The following is a 15710-nucleotide window of genomic DNA, read 5'->3' on the forward strand; positions in this document are numbered from 1 at the left end:
CCGCCCCCCCGGCGCGCGGGGGGCCGGCGGGCGGGCGCGGGCGGGGGGGGGGGTGCTGGGTGGGGGGCCGGGGTGGGGGGGGGAGAGGAAGGCTTTTAAAATCAGATCACCAAGAACTTCACCCAGAGCAGCCACAACACAAAACTCTTTTAAATAAATCTTCAAATGATGAAATGGGGAGGGTATGTTTCCAGTTGCAGCTGGGCGCAGGCATAGGGAAGCCGCCTCTTCCCAGAAGCCCTCTAGGTGCACCCTGGAGAGGTCAGTCCAGTGGCTGCTCTTTACACGCACATCTATGGTGGAGAGGCTGACAGCAATTGGGCCTCAAGGTGCTCCTCGGGGCTGAGGGAGAGGACAGGAGCAACAGTGTGTTTGTCCAGAACGAGGCCAACAGCCTCTGGAGACAATGGCTGCATTTTCCCTGCAACGGTGGTCCAGGGTCCTAGGGACTTTCCCATGGGGACCCGAACAGGACAGGTCTGGCCAACCCCAGCATTCCTTTCTCTTAGACCAATCCTTTGCCAGCTTCTGCCAGCGCTCCCCTTTCACCCTCCAGCCCTCTGTGCCTGGACAGATGGTGATGCCCTGTGTGGGCCTGACCACGGGCCCCATCCTCGTCACAAAATGATCCTTGGCTCCAGGCTCCTGAAGCTTTCTGCATGAGCTTGGCCTGACTGTGTCATCCGAGCTCTCTGCAGACAGCACGAGTAGCGGGTTAAGGTCATGATAACCAGAGCCAGCTCGGTGCCCACCCTAACCCCTGGAAGTTCAAATAGACTGGGGCACTGGGGAGGGGGCAAAGTCCAAACGGGGCACGTTTTAGTCCATAAGGGGCAGGAGAATAATCCAGCCAGGTCGGAAGTAAAAACTGCCCTGGATTTAAAGTTGTGATGTTGGTGTCTATGCAGCAGGAGTGAGCAGGCCCGGCCTGACCGTAGGCTCTGATCCTGCAGCCTGATAAATAAACAAGGTCAGGCGCTCTGGGGCTGCCTGAGTTGGAGCAGGAAGGCAGGGTGGCGGTGGGGGTGGGGGTAGGGTGGGGAACTCTGAGGCAGGAGAAACAGACCCTCGTGGAGAGAAGATGGCGGGAAGGAAGAGAAAGGAGGAGGGGAGAAGCAGACAGGCAGGAAAGACAGAACTCCTTGAAACTCACCAGCTCAGGGCTGAGTGTGCTTCAAGTAGAGCCCAGACTCTGAGAAGGAAAGCTGTTTGGAGGAATAAAATTTGGGCCACTAGAAAAAGCCAATATCTGGCTGGGCCTGGTTTGGGGGACGGACTATATTTTGACCTGCCCTTTGGTTGCCACAGAATTACCCTTTGATGAGACCTGCTCCTTAACTTCCCAGAAGTTAAAACTTGTCTGGTTCTCTGGGCCCCGAAGGTCCCCTTCAGATATATGGTGAGGAGGCCAGGGCCCAGGGGTCTTTTTCACCCCCTTCTTCTCCACATTCCCTATTGGCTTATCTTCCCTGCACTGCCCACCCCACCACCCCCGTCTGAACAGCCTGGGACAGCCTTGGTAGAGCAGGATATCATGTGCGGGGAGTTTGCTGGGTCTCTGCCAGCTGCTAGACAGCCCCCATACCCCCTCCCTGGAGTCAGCTTTTCCCAGCCTCCTTCCTTGTCTCACCAGAATCTGTGGGTCCGGTCCAGGGTTTGAGGCTGCATGGGAAGAGGGCCATCCCACATCTCCCAAGCCTTGCTGGGACATCCTGGCCCTTTGGCTGGCCCTGTCCATCCAGTAGGCCCTGTGTGCCCAGCCTTGTGCATAGGCCACAAGTGGAGAAAACAGAAGCATCAGGATCCTTTTTATTTGGTCATTTAGACTTTAAGCCCTATCTACTTCTCATAAAGATTTGAGGCCCCTAGAGAGTACTGAGTGCCCAGGGGTACAGACCCAGGCAGATTTCCTGCAGGAGGAGGAGTAGGTGGCAGTGGATAGGCCAGAGGCTGTGGCTCTCCCTGCAGGCAAGTGGACGGAGCGTTTTCTGGAAGGCACAGGCTAACCAGACTCACATCCCCTTCACATCTGACCCAGCAGAAGGGCTTCTAGGGCATAGGCTCATTGCTATGTCATTTGCATTCTGCTTTCATGTAATGCAGAGGATGGAAAATCCCCCTCAGCCCTGGGCCCAAAAATTATCATCCCTAATGTCTTCCTCCCATAGCTGCAGCACTGGCTGGCAGACGGGGAGTCCTGCCCATTCTCTGGGCCTCCTGCCTTGAGGTGGCAGCTGCTGTGAAGGTGGTGGCAGCAGCAGACACAGGCCTCGCAAAACAAGAGACTTTCACATGTGACTCACACTCCCTAGGACCAGAAGCAAAATGACGTGTGAAAACCAGAGCCGCCTGAGTCTTCTCAGGGGAATCCCCTCAAGTTTCCTCCCCATTTCACTCCTTTAAAAAACCCTGGCATGGCCCAGCACTCAAACCCTCCAGGAAAGTGCCACATTCTCCCAGCTCTACTGGGCAGGGGCCATGCCATCCAGGCTGGCTTCCTCGACGTTCTCCCCCAGGGTTCTAAGGTCTTGGGAAATACGTGGAAACAGAGAAATAGTGGGAAGTGGATGGGTCCCCAGGGGGGAGCCCAGATGGGCCCTCCTGAGCAGTTCTGCCTTGGAAGTCCCAGGCAGGGCTGTTCCATCATGTTCCCAGCCTGGCTTCCTCCTTATAATCCATTCTGTGAGCCACCCCTTATCCTTGCAGTAAACTGCACTTCTGCAGGGGATTTCTGTTGGCTTGCGCAGTCATCTCATGGCTCATGAATGCAGGATGCTCCAAAGCGGTTAGCAAAGGCCACCTTCAGCTCCTGACATACCTGAGGCTTTTCTGCCATCCCCAGTAGACCAGCCTAGCCCAAACCCTGCTCCTGTCAGCGGACAGTGGCCTGACCTTGGGGAGGCCCTTCCTCCCTCTGAGTCCCTGGTTCCCTCACCTGTAAGGAAGCTGGTCATGAAGAAACGGTAAAGATTAAATGACATGATAGACAGCTGACATATCAGTGGGAACGCAGCTTTTGATTTAAATGTCATATCTCTTTTTTTTATTAAAAAAAATTGTAATGTTTCTTTTTGAGAGAGAGAGAGAGAGAGAGAGGCAGAGTAGGAGCAGGGGAGGGGCAGAGAGACAGAGGGAGACACAGAATCCGAGGCAGGTTCCAGGCTCTGAGCTGTCAGCACAGAGCCCGACACATGGCCCAAACTCACGAACCGTGAGAGCATGACCTGAGCCAAAGTTGGGCGCTCAACCAACTAAGCCACCCAGGTGCCCCACTAGTGATTTTTCTGATAGTGTCCTCTCATTATTATTTTCATTGTTATCATTAGAAGCAAGAACAACGTGGTTTCCTCATGCATTATCCCGTGAAGTAGCAAAGCAGCCCTTATTATTCCCCACTTCACAGGGAGGGAAACTAAGATCCAGAGAGAGTGGGTTAGTGGTGGGCTCCCAAGTCAGGCTCTCATCCCCATCACCATGAAGCTGTGTAACCTTGGACCAAGGTACTTGTCCCCCCAGAGTCTCTGTTTCCTCCTCCGTGAAAAGGGGGCAATAAGACTGCCCACATCACGGGCCACGTATTAGAATAACACCAAGGAATTATCATTCACTTTTTGAGGAAGTGATAATGGCTTTGTGGTTATGTAAGAAAGTGTTCATATTTTTAGAAATATATACTGAAGAACACAAGGGTGAAATGACATGATGTCTGGGATTTGCTTTGATGGATTTAACTAAAAAAAATTTTTTTTAATGTTCATTCATTTTTGAGAGACAGGGTGAGTGAGCAGGGGAGAGGCAGAGAGAGGGAGACACAGAATCCACAGCAGGCTCCAGGCTCTGAGCTTTCAGCACAGAGCCCGACGCGGAGCTTGAACTCAGGTACTGCGAGATCATGACCTGAGCTGAACTTGGATGCTTAACCGACCCAGCCACCCAGGTGCCTCTTTAGCATACTTGATTTAAAAGAAAGAAAGAAATGAGCCAAACACGTGTGGCAAAATCTTGACAGTTGTGCCGTCGGGATGATGTGATGTATGTGGATCTGTTCTCTCTGCCTGTGAGATTCTTCATTAACAACAAAAAAAGACGGCCTGCCTCACGGAGCTGTGGTGAGGCCTCCCCGGTGCCGGCCCCAGGAAGCACCTAGCAAACGTGAGCTACCTTTGTGGCTACCGTTATCCTTGTCACTGTCCTGCCAGCCTGAGAAGGTGAGCCAGAGTACAGTCAGTGCTCCTGAAACCCGTCACTCCCAATGACACCTCGCCCTGCCTGTCAACTATGGAGCCTCACCAGCTGTGTGCCAGGGCTCTGTCACCAACACTGAAGGCGGGGCTCAATCATGAGGTGTTACCCCCCTATGCCCCGTGTGAGCAACTCTGTTCTAAAAGACCCCCTTCGGGGGGAGCCTGGGTGACTCAGTTGCTTCAGCGTCTGACTTAATTTTAGCTCAGGTCATGGTCTCCCAGTTCGTGAGTTCGAGTCCCGAGTAGGGCTCTGCACTGACAACGGCGTGGAGCCTGCGTGGGATGTTCTCTTTCTCTCTCTCTCTCAAAATAAATAAATAAACTTAAAAACATTTTTTAAATAAAATAAATAAAGACCCCCTTTGGCGACTCACTTGAACCAGAACATCTGGTCGCCAGGCCTCCTCCAGAGCCCAGATGAGAACCCTGTCACAGCTTCTTCATGAGGAAGATGAATTCTGCCAGTCAATCCAGTGCCATCCTCTGTGCAGTGGTGACAGCTAGGGGGGAGGCAGGGGCCCGGTGTTCAACTGTCAGCCTCCTTACTTTCCTGCCCTGCAGTTCAGACACAGCCTCTTCAGAGCTAGCCACCAGGGGGTGCTGTCCAGCGGAATCACGATCTCCCGGGGTTCCAGAGCCCTAGAGGCTGTGGAAGGAGCCACCTGGTAACACTGGGCCGAGGCAGTGAGCAAGTGAACTGCTTGTGATGGAGCGAGTCCCAAGCCCCCACCCTACCCCTAACGTGTTAATTTCCACCAGCATTTTTAAATAACATTATGTATTTTGGGCGTTTTTTGTTTGGTTTTGTTTTTGTTTCCAATAAAAGTAACTAATGCTTAACATGCTAAATGGATTTTGAATTTTTGTCCTGTGTTGCTGCATGTTTGAAGATTTCCTGAGCTTAGGGCAGATGGCTCCTAAATTCTTGGGCTATGAAGCAGAGGAAGGGGAGCTCCAGCGGCCTGTGAGACCCAGGCAGATCCCTGGCCCCTCTAGGCTTCAGTTTCCCCTGTCTGCACGTTTGGGGGTGCTGGCTCACATTTCTCTGAGCTCTAGCAGGCCGGCCTTCCTCAGTGTTCAGGGCTGGTCTGGGAAAGGTGGGACAGGGGAGGCTCACCCCTCAACCTTTCTCTACAAGGCCCCCAACTATCTGCCTCCCAACTCACTTCCTCTTCGTTGTGCAGTTCTGGCCCCTCCTTGGGGGACCCTCCTGACCACTCTGGGCTGCGCTGTTCTTCTCCCCTCTGAGGGGCTGCACGACCTTGACTCTGCCATCCAGGGCACCTTGTCCATACGGTATAATCTCTAACTTCCCACAGATGCCTGTTCATTCTCTGGGAGCTCTGGCCCCGGAAGTGAACAAGACAGGTCTAGCCTCGCCTGCGCAGGCATCAGAGCCCAGCTCCCTGGCTAGCATTGCGAGCTGGCGCCCAGGGTACTTTTGGTACTTTCTACGGGTGCAAAGGAAAGGCCAAGACAGCATTTTCCATGCCGGGGTGCAGGCATGCCGTGGCTTTGTCTCGTGTACAAGTCCCAGCAACCAAAGGGGTTTTAAGAGCTTTCCCCCAGCAAACCTAGCCGGAGTAGTTCAGGGACAAGCCAGGCCCCACCCCTACCATTGTGTAGGAGCAGGATCAAAAAGCTTTGGGACCACACTTTGGGGTCCTGGGTACAGGGCTTAGCAGGAGGCAGGGAGCATTTCTTTGACTCCAAGGCCAACGTAGACTGGTAGTTCTCAGGTCTGCAGGCCTGGACTCCCAGAAACCAACTGCCAAGCACTAGCCCCACAGTCAGGAGGGAAAAGCTGTCTCAGCCCCTGGCCTATACCTAGAAATCTATTGCATCAGGTCTGCTGCTGTGGCCCAACCTGCTGCAACTGAAGAAACCCCCACTCAAACCAGAGGGGCTGTGAATTCCAGAAGGGGAGTTTTTGGCCACAGACCTAGTCCTACTCTGAATCAGGATGAGAAGAGCCCCGTGAAAGCCTTTTCTTATCCCCCAGTTTGTCATGTGCCCTTTTTCCCAGGGCACTATAGACCCCAAGAAGCAAGGTGACTTGTTTGGTCGGCGGGCTCAGCTATGCCAGAAACTTCTCCAAGCAGGGAGGGCAGCCCTGAGAGGGAAGAATGTTGGAAAGAGAATGAATGGGTCAGGGCACAATGCGGGCTAGAGGCACCAGAACTCCCACTCAGAAAAGGAAAAAGAGTCCCCAGTTCAAAGAGGAGGGTCCATCCTGGGGGCCCGTTAGGTCTGCTGGTAGCAGGGGCAAGGAGATGAGGGCTGTAAGAGTAAGTTGCTTTGGAACCAGCACCCCCTGGGGTACCTGGGGGGCTCAGTCGGTTGAGCATCCAACTCAATTTTGGCTCGGGTCATGATCTTAGGGCTGTGGGATCTAGCCCTGTGCTGGGCTCTGTGCTGAGCTTAGAGCCTGCTTAAAATTCTCTCTCTCTCTCTGTCTCTCTCTCTCTCTCTCTCTTTCTCGCCCGCCGCCGCGGAGCATTGCACTCTTTCTCTCAAAAAATAAAATAAATCTTTAAAAATAAATAAATAAAATAACCCAGCCCCCCCACCTACCTCCTGCTTCAGCATCTTCCAAAACCATGGGCTAAGAAGAGAAAGAAAAGAGGGAGAAGAGAGAATTTCTCAAATGGTAAGAACAAAGACCAAGCTTGACCAGAAGGGGAAACCCTTTAAAAGATGTCAGTAATAATAGAGCGTCAAACAAAAAGTAAAAACAGCAAAGCTGACAAGGAAAACCGCAGTAGTCAGCAGAGGCCCACCAGTGACCCAAAGGTGAAGAGAGGCACTTTCACCCCTGCAGAATGGAGACAGACTTCGGGAGCCACCCCCAGGTCCTAGCACAGCTCCGGCGGCCAGAAGCACGAGAAGGGGGATCCCGAAAGGTTCTCTGGTGCTCTGTCTCCAGAGGGACAGGTGCTCCACCTTTGGGACAGTGACTTGGACCCACCTCCCTGATAGAAAGCCTGAGGGCATGGACCTGTCTATCCTGGCACCCAGGAGAGGCTAGGGAAGACTGTGGTACATTAGAAAATGACCCCGGGCTACCTGAGCAGCGCCCTCCCCCTCCTGAAGCCCTGGAGGCTGTGACTCTGTCCCCTTGGTAGCCATTTCCCATTTCTGAAGAGTCTTCTGAAGGAGCCAACACCAACTTGGGGTTCCTTCTGTCCCGTCACTGTCTTCACACAAGGAAGGGGAAGACATCTCTGTGCGTTGCAGAGCTAAAGTTAATTTGGAGCCCCGAGACCGAGACAAGGGTTTGAGCTATGCGACCTTGGGCGAGTCACTTCCTCTCTGGGAGCCGCAGTCTCCTCATCTGTAAAATGGGGTTAAAAGACCTACCTCTCAGGGCTGTTGTGAGGATCAGATGAGATAACAGATAGGAAAGAGTTCTGTAAACAGTAGAGTGCCATGCAAATGTATGGAGACATTCTTGGGTCTAACGCATATTTATTGGACATCTGCTTTCTGCCAGATCCTGGCTCAGCCCACGGGATGTGGTCTTGAGTAAGACAGAGGGGTCCTACTAATACAGCAGAGAGAATGGGAGTGAGCAGGATACCCTAGAACCATAGCCTCACCCACACCCAGAGAGATTGTATAGGGAACCCAGGCCTCCCAGCTCCTGTCCCTGTGTCTGAAGGCTGTCTGGGGTGGTCCCTCTCCCTTCAGCAAGGTCATCGCCAAAGCAAACACCACCAGTCTGGAGCTCCAGCGGCTTCCAGAACCCCAAGATGGAGATTACTCCGCTGGAGGAAGCAGGGTTGCAATTTGTAATTAGAGTCACCCAGCAATGTTGCCACAAATTAGTCTGAGAAATCTCTCCTGGGCAGCAGCAAGGAGAGGGGACTTCCCGCCTAAGAAGGGGCAGGGGGCTTCTCTGACCACCTCCTGCCAGCCGATACGTTGACCTGCTCCGGAGGTCATTAAACCTACCTTAGAATGGCTACAAACCCTTGGTGCAGTTGAGCTGAGTGAGTAGTTGAGAGCCCAGGTCCAGGAGTCAGACCATCCTGACTTTAAATCTTAGCTTTGCTTCTCGCTAGCTATGTGACCTTGGGCGAAGAACTTGATCTACTCAGATTTACTTTCCCTAATAATAGTATTTTCAACTTCATTAGCATTTTGTAAAGGCTAAACAAGACGATTGCTGTAAATCTCCGTGCATATAACTAGGCTAGGCATACATGAGTTGCTCAATTAATTTTTACCTGTTTAACAAATATTTATATGGTACTTAATATGGACCACAAACTATTTCAAGTACTTTACAAACAATAACTCTCTTAATCTTTACAAGAACCTAGTGAGATAGGTATTATTATCATTCCATCTTACAGATAAGAAAACTGAAGTGTGCTCACAGGCACACACACGAAAACTGAAGCACAGAGAGGTTAAGTGACTCGCCCAAAATCACAGAGCTAGCTAGTGGCAGAACGGAAACTGAAACCCAGGCTCTCCTCTCATCTGCTTCTTCCCATCTTTCTCCTTCCAGCCCATGGTTTTAGAAGTTGAAGCAAGTGAGGGAAAACTTATTTAAGAACAAGCCCCCTCCTCATCACCAATCTCTGTCCTCCTAGACCTAAGTAGGCCTAGGGGGAGCCTGGGCACAGATTGGGCTCAGGCTCCGTGCTGTCAGCCACTAGCATTAAGTTGCCTCCCGCAAAAGGTGATGTTGTTATTACCCTCCCTTGAGATCAGCCCCCTACAACAACGCTCCCCTGCAGCCTCCAGCCTCCAGCCTCCAGCCCCAGTTTGGAGCCGGAGATGTCCAAGGTCTGCTCTCACATTCACCTCAGAGGCTGCCATAGCTCGGATGCCTGCTGTGGGCCCCACAGAGCCAAGTGAGGAGCAAAGCTGCATGGAAGTGTAAGGGACTGACCACAGTCTCGGAGGAGCCTCAAGGGTAGAAACCCTCCTCAGCAGCTTCTCTCCCTTGGGAACTCCCAGCCTCTGCTCACACACCTCTGGTGACGGGGAGCTCACTGCCTTTGTTGGCAGCCTGGGCAGGCCACGGTTGGCCAGCTGTGACTGGTAGACGTGTTTCCTCAAGCTGAGATGAAATCTCTCCATGTAATTTCCTCCCATTAGTCCTGTCTCTGCCCTCAGGGCGCGCAGGCCAGCCGGCTCCCTCCAGCCTGTAGACATCTGGAGATGGCCATCTTTTGGCAGGAGGAGCCTCCTCTGGAGCTGAACACTAGGCAGCTTCAGGCTGGCCTCAGAAGGCAGGGTTCCTGGTGCCTTCCCCCACCCTGGTCCCCACTTTCTCACACATAGCAAGACTGTAGGGTTGAGGGACAGCCCCTTCTAAGGGTCTGGTCCTGAGCACAGCACTTCTGGGTGGGAGCAATAATAATAAATGACATTGGACACCACTTAGCAAGTACCTACTCCTCACTAGATCCTGTGCTGAGTACTCTGCAAGCAAGAACTCATCCCATCTTCTGGGCACTTTGACTCAAGTATTATTATTGCCCCCACTGAACAGATGAGCAAACAAGGGCTCTAAGAGGGAGGTGACTGGCTCAAGTTCCCAACCACAATGAGAAGGTGGAGGATCCCAAGCTTACACACAGGCTGTGAGCTTCAAGTCCAGCTCTTGACTACCAGACGACAAAGACAGATAGCAGTGGAAAAACAGGAGACTCACTCCCAGGAAACAGAGACAGAAAAACTCAAGACAAGTTGAAAGACTCCAATTCTAAAGACGATGGGACTCTGGAAGGGATAGAGATCCCTGTGGACAGGAGCAGGTGGGAAAGTTTCCCAAATGAGGGAGAGACCAGAAATGAGCCCTGAAAAAATGAAGCATCCAGCCCCTTTGGAATTCCCAAAGAACAAACCAATAGGAATAGCCACCTCCCCCTGCCAGCCGCCTCCCCTCCCCCGACCCCCGGCCCCCCCCAGCTTGAGGAACCAAGTTGGGTTGGACCTTTCCACAACAGCTCCACCTCATGGGCAGCAAGCATTTATTAAGCACCACTGTATGCTTGGTCCATGTGAGCCGTCAGCAAGGACACAGATGAAGGGTTCATGATCCCAAGAAGCTGAGAATGAACCCAGTAGGGCAGGAGTGAAGCCCGGTTAGAGTGTGATGACCAGTGTGGGACTCCACTACGGCTAATTTCTTCCATATCAGGGACATAAGTTGGAGTCTGTTTTGGATAGGGAGTGGTCTTCCCTGCCTTCTGAAACCAGGGATACCAGCATTCCCCAAAAGACTTCCAGAGGAGGGGGGCACATGGGTGGCTCAGTTGGTTAAGCATCCCACTCTTGATCTCGGCTCAGGTCATGGTCTCACTGTTCATGGAATTGAGCCCCACGTTGGGCTCTGTGCTGACAGCATGGAGCCTACTTGGGATTCTCTCTATTCTCTCTCTCTCTCTCTCTCTCTCTGCCCCTCCCCCCACTCTCAAAATAAATTTAAAAACTTAAAATATATACATTTTTAAAAAGACTTCCAGAGGAATTAAGTTCTTGGGAAAATTATACATCAAAAAATAGTTTTATGGTTAAATCAGTTTGGGAGACACATGGCTAAAGGAGGCTAGACAGGACATTGCTGGTGCATGGCCTCTCAGGGTCTTTTTTTTTTTTTTTTTTTTCAACGTTTATTTATTTTTGGGACCGAGAGAGACAGAGCATGAACGGGGGAGGGGCAGAGAGAGAGGGAGACACCGAATCGGAAACAGGCTCCAGGCTCTGAGCCATCAGCCCAGAGCCTGACGCGGGGCTCGAACTCCCGGACCGCGAGATCGTGACCTGGCTGAAGTCGGACGCTTAACCGACTGTGCCACCCAGGCGCCCCTCTCAGGGTCTTTATTAGCTGTGCACATTGGGACTGGCAGTGACTGAGGATCTGGCGTAGGCTCTCCTCAAGTCCTCCATGCCCACTGTGTCCCGACGGTCTTTCTAGCAACACCCCAGCTGCTAGGAATAAAAGGGGCTACTCTCCAAGTGGAAGATGGCAGATTATGCTCTCAGGAGTGTGTTCTACGAGAGAGGACAACCAAGGAGAGCTAGTGTCTGGTGAGGGGCTACTTGGGAGGAATTGTCCCAAGTGGCAGGGATGGGGAGACTATGAGACCTGGGACATGAAGATGTGACATTCTGGGTAAGGCGCCAATAGATGGCCAAACTCTCCCCCAGAATCCTGGCTCACCTAAGCTCCAGAGACCCTATGGGGTCAAAGTCCATCGTAACCCAGCATATGCTACCGCCTTGCTTTTTATCAAGGCTATGTCCTCTTTTTTTTTTTTTTTAAGTAGGCTCTACACCCAATATGGGGCCTGAATTTACAACCCCCAGATCAAGAGTCACAGGCTCCACCAACTGAACCAGCCAGGTACCCTAGCCCTGTTCTCTTTAATTCTACTTGCCTCCTAGCTTGACCTTCCTCCTCCAGGAAGCCCTCCCTGACTGCCAGGTATGTGGCAAGACATATACACAATAGCCATAATTCTGAGCCCCTGGCTCCTAGAAACTCTATCTGGCTTGACGTCTCCCACAAGAATTCCTTGAAAGCAGGTACTCAGCCTAGTACCTCCTCTCTGGATTTTAAGTGATCATTGCTGTGAATGATTCAACCATCTATCCATCCATCCATCCATCCATCCAGTCCAAAAGTTTCTAAGCACTGCAATTTGTCAGCTCTGTAACAGGCCCTGGGAATAAGCAACAAAGCCCTTACAACCCTGTCTCAAAACTAGGTATCTAATGGTATTTTCCTAGTAAGACATTCCTATGTCAGTGTGGCTAGGGCTGTTCCTACAATCCAAACACAAGTTAATATGGATACATTCCTCTGTGAAACTGCAGGCAACTCCCACATGGACACTGGGCCTCAGTGTCCCCCACTTCCTGCTGCCTTTGTGAGGCTGCTTTTCTCGCCTCTGGTCTCATTGTTGTGGGCTCCTCACTGCATCCCTGAAACTAGGTAAGGGGTACTAAGCCCAGAGAAGGCAGAGGACTTACCAGAGTTCACCCAGCAGGTCAGGGGGTGGTACAGTGACCAGGACACAGACCTCCCACTACCAAGCTCTTTGAAGACCCATTCACTCTGATGGCACAGAGCCTGGCATATGACAGCCACTCCTGGCTTGCCTTTGCTGCTGACACATTGGCGCCTCTGAGTCCAAACCCTTTCCTGTGGAAACCCAGGATGATTTATTCCTCCTGGTGAGCGAATACCATCGCCACTCGCTGGGAACAGTGGCTGGCACACTGTGGGACATTAGCCTGCAGGAAACTGCCGTAACAAGCCCTCTGAAGCTGAGGGGCAGCTCTCTGTAATCGCACCACCACCCCTCAAGCCAATTTCACCAAACTTCCCTGGGGTGTCATCAGGATTAGCTAATATCCAGGTTTATCATTAAATTTTTTTCATTAAATTTTTATTTTAAGAGCAATTCTCAGTTATTGCATAAAGTCTAGGGATTGGGGTGGGGGGAGAACCCAGGGAAGGTTATAAAGACGGAAGAAATGACCCCAAACCCTTCTTGCTTCATTTTATTTTATTTTTAAAAATGATTTTTATTTTTATTTTATTTTTAAAAATTTACTCATTTAAGTAATCTCTCTACCCAACGTGGGGCTTGAACTCAAGATCCCAAGATTAAGAGTCACATGCTCTACCAACTAAGGCAGCCGGGTGCCCCCTTGCTTAATTTTCTTTTCTTTTTCTTTCTCTCTCTCTCTTTTTTTTTAAGATTTTATTTTTACATAACCTCTGCACCCAATGTTGGGCTCCCACTTACAACCCTGAGATCCAAAGTTGTAGGCTCTACCAGCTGAGCCAGCAAGATACCCCCTTGCTTAATTTTAAAGGCAGCTGCCTAGTACCTGATCCAGAGCAGTCACACCACAGAATTGTGTGTTTTTGCCATTCTGCAGGCCACAGCCACCTACCTGAGAACACACACACACACACACACACACACACAAACACAAACATACAGTGAAACTACACAGTTTCCAGAGAGCAAACTGTGTTTCTAGTAACAAACCACAGTCTGCCTCTAGGACGTGTGGCCAGGCTTTGCCCTGAGAGAGGAGGCTTGCACGGAAAGTGTTCCTGCCCAGAGCCAGCAGCCAGGCCTCCAGGCTGCACTCGGTAAGCCCCAGCAGGATGCCAGGAGGGCTGGCAGGCAGGAAGACACGCTGCTCCGAACCTCTCCCCGTTGTAATTGACCAAACCCATCTGGGGCTCCTTTGAGTTGTTTTCTGGAAGCACGACATTTCAAGGGTCTCCCCATTAGAAAAGGTCATAGAGTTCACACAGGCCTTTCATGTTAAGGAACTTAAAAGAAAAGGAAAGGAAAAGTACATTTTTAGCCTTAGCTGTGATGAGGTGGGCCCGGGCCATGAGAACACTTAGATGACTTACATGACGTTACACGAAGAGCCAATTAGCCTAACAACTTCCGAAAACTGTCTAGCTCAAGAGCACCCATTTATTAGAGCGCATGGAATGTGCCCGGCCTTGTACTCAGCTCTTTTCCAGGGTGCGGAAATCATCTCAATCTCACTCAGTGCGCGGCAGCCTTGGATGTGATACTCATTTTACCCAGGAGGAAGCTGAGGCCCAGGGAAGGTCAGTGATTTGTCTGGAATCCCCCAGCTGGTAAAGAGTAGGGCAGGGAAACTCAGATAGGCCTGCCTAAATCCAGGCTGGTGCTCTTGTACTCAAACCCTCAACCCTTGTGAGCTCTGACTTTGTCCTATCTCTAGCCTCTGAGGAGAGCACAAGTCCACCTGGTTTGTTTGCATGAAGATGAAGACTCATGCTATCTTCAGCTCTGACCTGAACATCATGAGTCCAGAAGAGTCTGGGTCCTCCCTGCAGAAGACTCTGGCCCTCACCCGGAAACTCCCTGGTCACCCCCAGAGGGGCAGCCGCAGCAGAGCTCACCCACCATTCTGTGGAAGAAGCCCATAGTCACTGTGTGTGGGCCCAGAGGAGAGATGGTACAGACTGAAGTGTGATTCAAGGGAGATGCTCTGGGCCCTCCTGCCTAGCAAAGGGCTTCAGCCATCTTATATGGACCAAGCAGGGAGATTCCCCAATCCTCACACACCATAAGCCACCCAGAAAGCCAGGACTCTATTAGTAGCAGCTCATTCATCAGCATTTGCACTAACCACAGAGCAGATAAGAACCACACCCCCCACCCCCCACCCCGGGACTTTAGAGGTCATGACGGAACACTAGAGTGTGGTAGTTAGAGTGTGGGCTCAGGATCCCGCCACTGTCAAGGTTTGGAATTCTGATACTCTCACTTCAAGCTCTGAGATCCTAGGTGGCTTATTCAACCTGTCTGAGCTTTGCTTTCCTTGTTCATGAATGAGGATAATAGCTCCTATGTCATAGGATTTGTATGATGATTAAATGAGATAATGTGTGTGAAGCTCTTGACATGATGCCTGACACACAGCACTCAGTAAGATGAAGTCATTGAGAAGATGATAATAATGACGATGATGATGCAATCAGTGCCAACCAGACAAGGGGCTGCTGAGGGCCACACCTGCCTTCTGCCCTTTGTGGACAAGCATGAACTCCTTTAACTCTCTACCACTCTGAGCCCTAGAGAGCTTTCCAGGTCCAGATGAAGTCTGCCTCCTCCACGAAGCCCACCTCACCACCCCAGCCACATTGATTTCACCATATCTGAGCTCCTTCTGCCCATGGTCTGTGTAGATGAATCACCAACAAGCTTGGCTCTCATAACTTCTCAGCTTCTCAGTGACCCCTGGAGAACAGGACCCCCTCCACTGTCTCTCCCCTCTCCACAGCTTGAGTCCGGATTAGGTACACACACAGTCGATTCTCCCTAGAAGGCACTCAAGCTAATTTCAGTGTAGCTGTAGATGTCTGATACTCAGCTGGTTTGTCCCTGCCTTACTTCTCCTCACTTCCCTATTCTCCCCGCTCACCTGCCTCCTCCCCTGGTTCCACACCGCAGGGCAAGAGACTAAAGCCATGACCTTGTACAGCAGTGGTTCCCAGACTTTGGGATTTCACAGCTCTATAAAATGTCCAAAGAGATCTGGGGTGGGGGAGCGAATAGAACGGCCAAGTATTTCTTTTGCCAAATAAGAACATTTTAAAAAATCAATTTTCACCATTATTTTAGCAAAGAAAAGCTGTTTTTTACACCAAGAAAGCAGAAAATCCATAATCTCTGATTAAAAGTTAATACTTTAAGCTGAAAAAATTCAGCCTTATTGAGAAAAACAAACCACCTCACTGTTGCCCTGACTTCTCTCCTTTCTCCATGGACTGGAGATAACAACCCCAGTTGTTCTATGTTCACTCATGGGTCTGGGGACCTTTTTGTCCTGGAGGAGGCTCCTGCTAAGCTGGGATCACTCTCAAACGCACGAGGACCCCCAAAGCCTTTGAGTTGGGCAGATTCATCTTCCCATACAGCTTTCCCAAAGGAG

At 51.2% G+C, this 15710-nt stretch overlaps 1 long non-coding RNA gene across 1 annotated transcript in view; it reads right to left on the reverse strand.

Moving 5' to 3' along the window:
- The window catches only part of LOC121010880 (uncharacterized), a 7661-nt gene extending 2942 nt beyond the window's left edge, over nt 1-4719 (reverse strand). The window contains exons 1-2 of the long non-coding RNA XR_005781398.1: nt 4619-4719; nt 1631-1748 (exon numbers count right to left, since the gene is read on the reverse strand). This is a non-coding gene — a long non-coding RNA (uncharacterized LOC121010880). The remainder of the gene's footprint in view (nt 1-1630; nt 1749-4618) is intronic.
- Nucleotides 4720-15710: the final 10991 nt, after the last annotated feature.

The sequence above is a fragment of the Herpailurus yagouaroundi genome, unplaced genomic scaffold, assembly GCF_014898765.1.
Source record: "Herpailurus yagouaroundi ecotype Mexico unplaced genomic scaffold, PumYag 192, whole genome shotgun sequence".
NCBI lineage: Eukaryota > Metazoa > Chordata > Mammalia > Carnivora > Felidae > Herpailurus > Herpailurus yagouaroundi.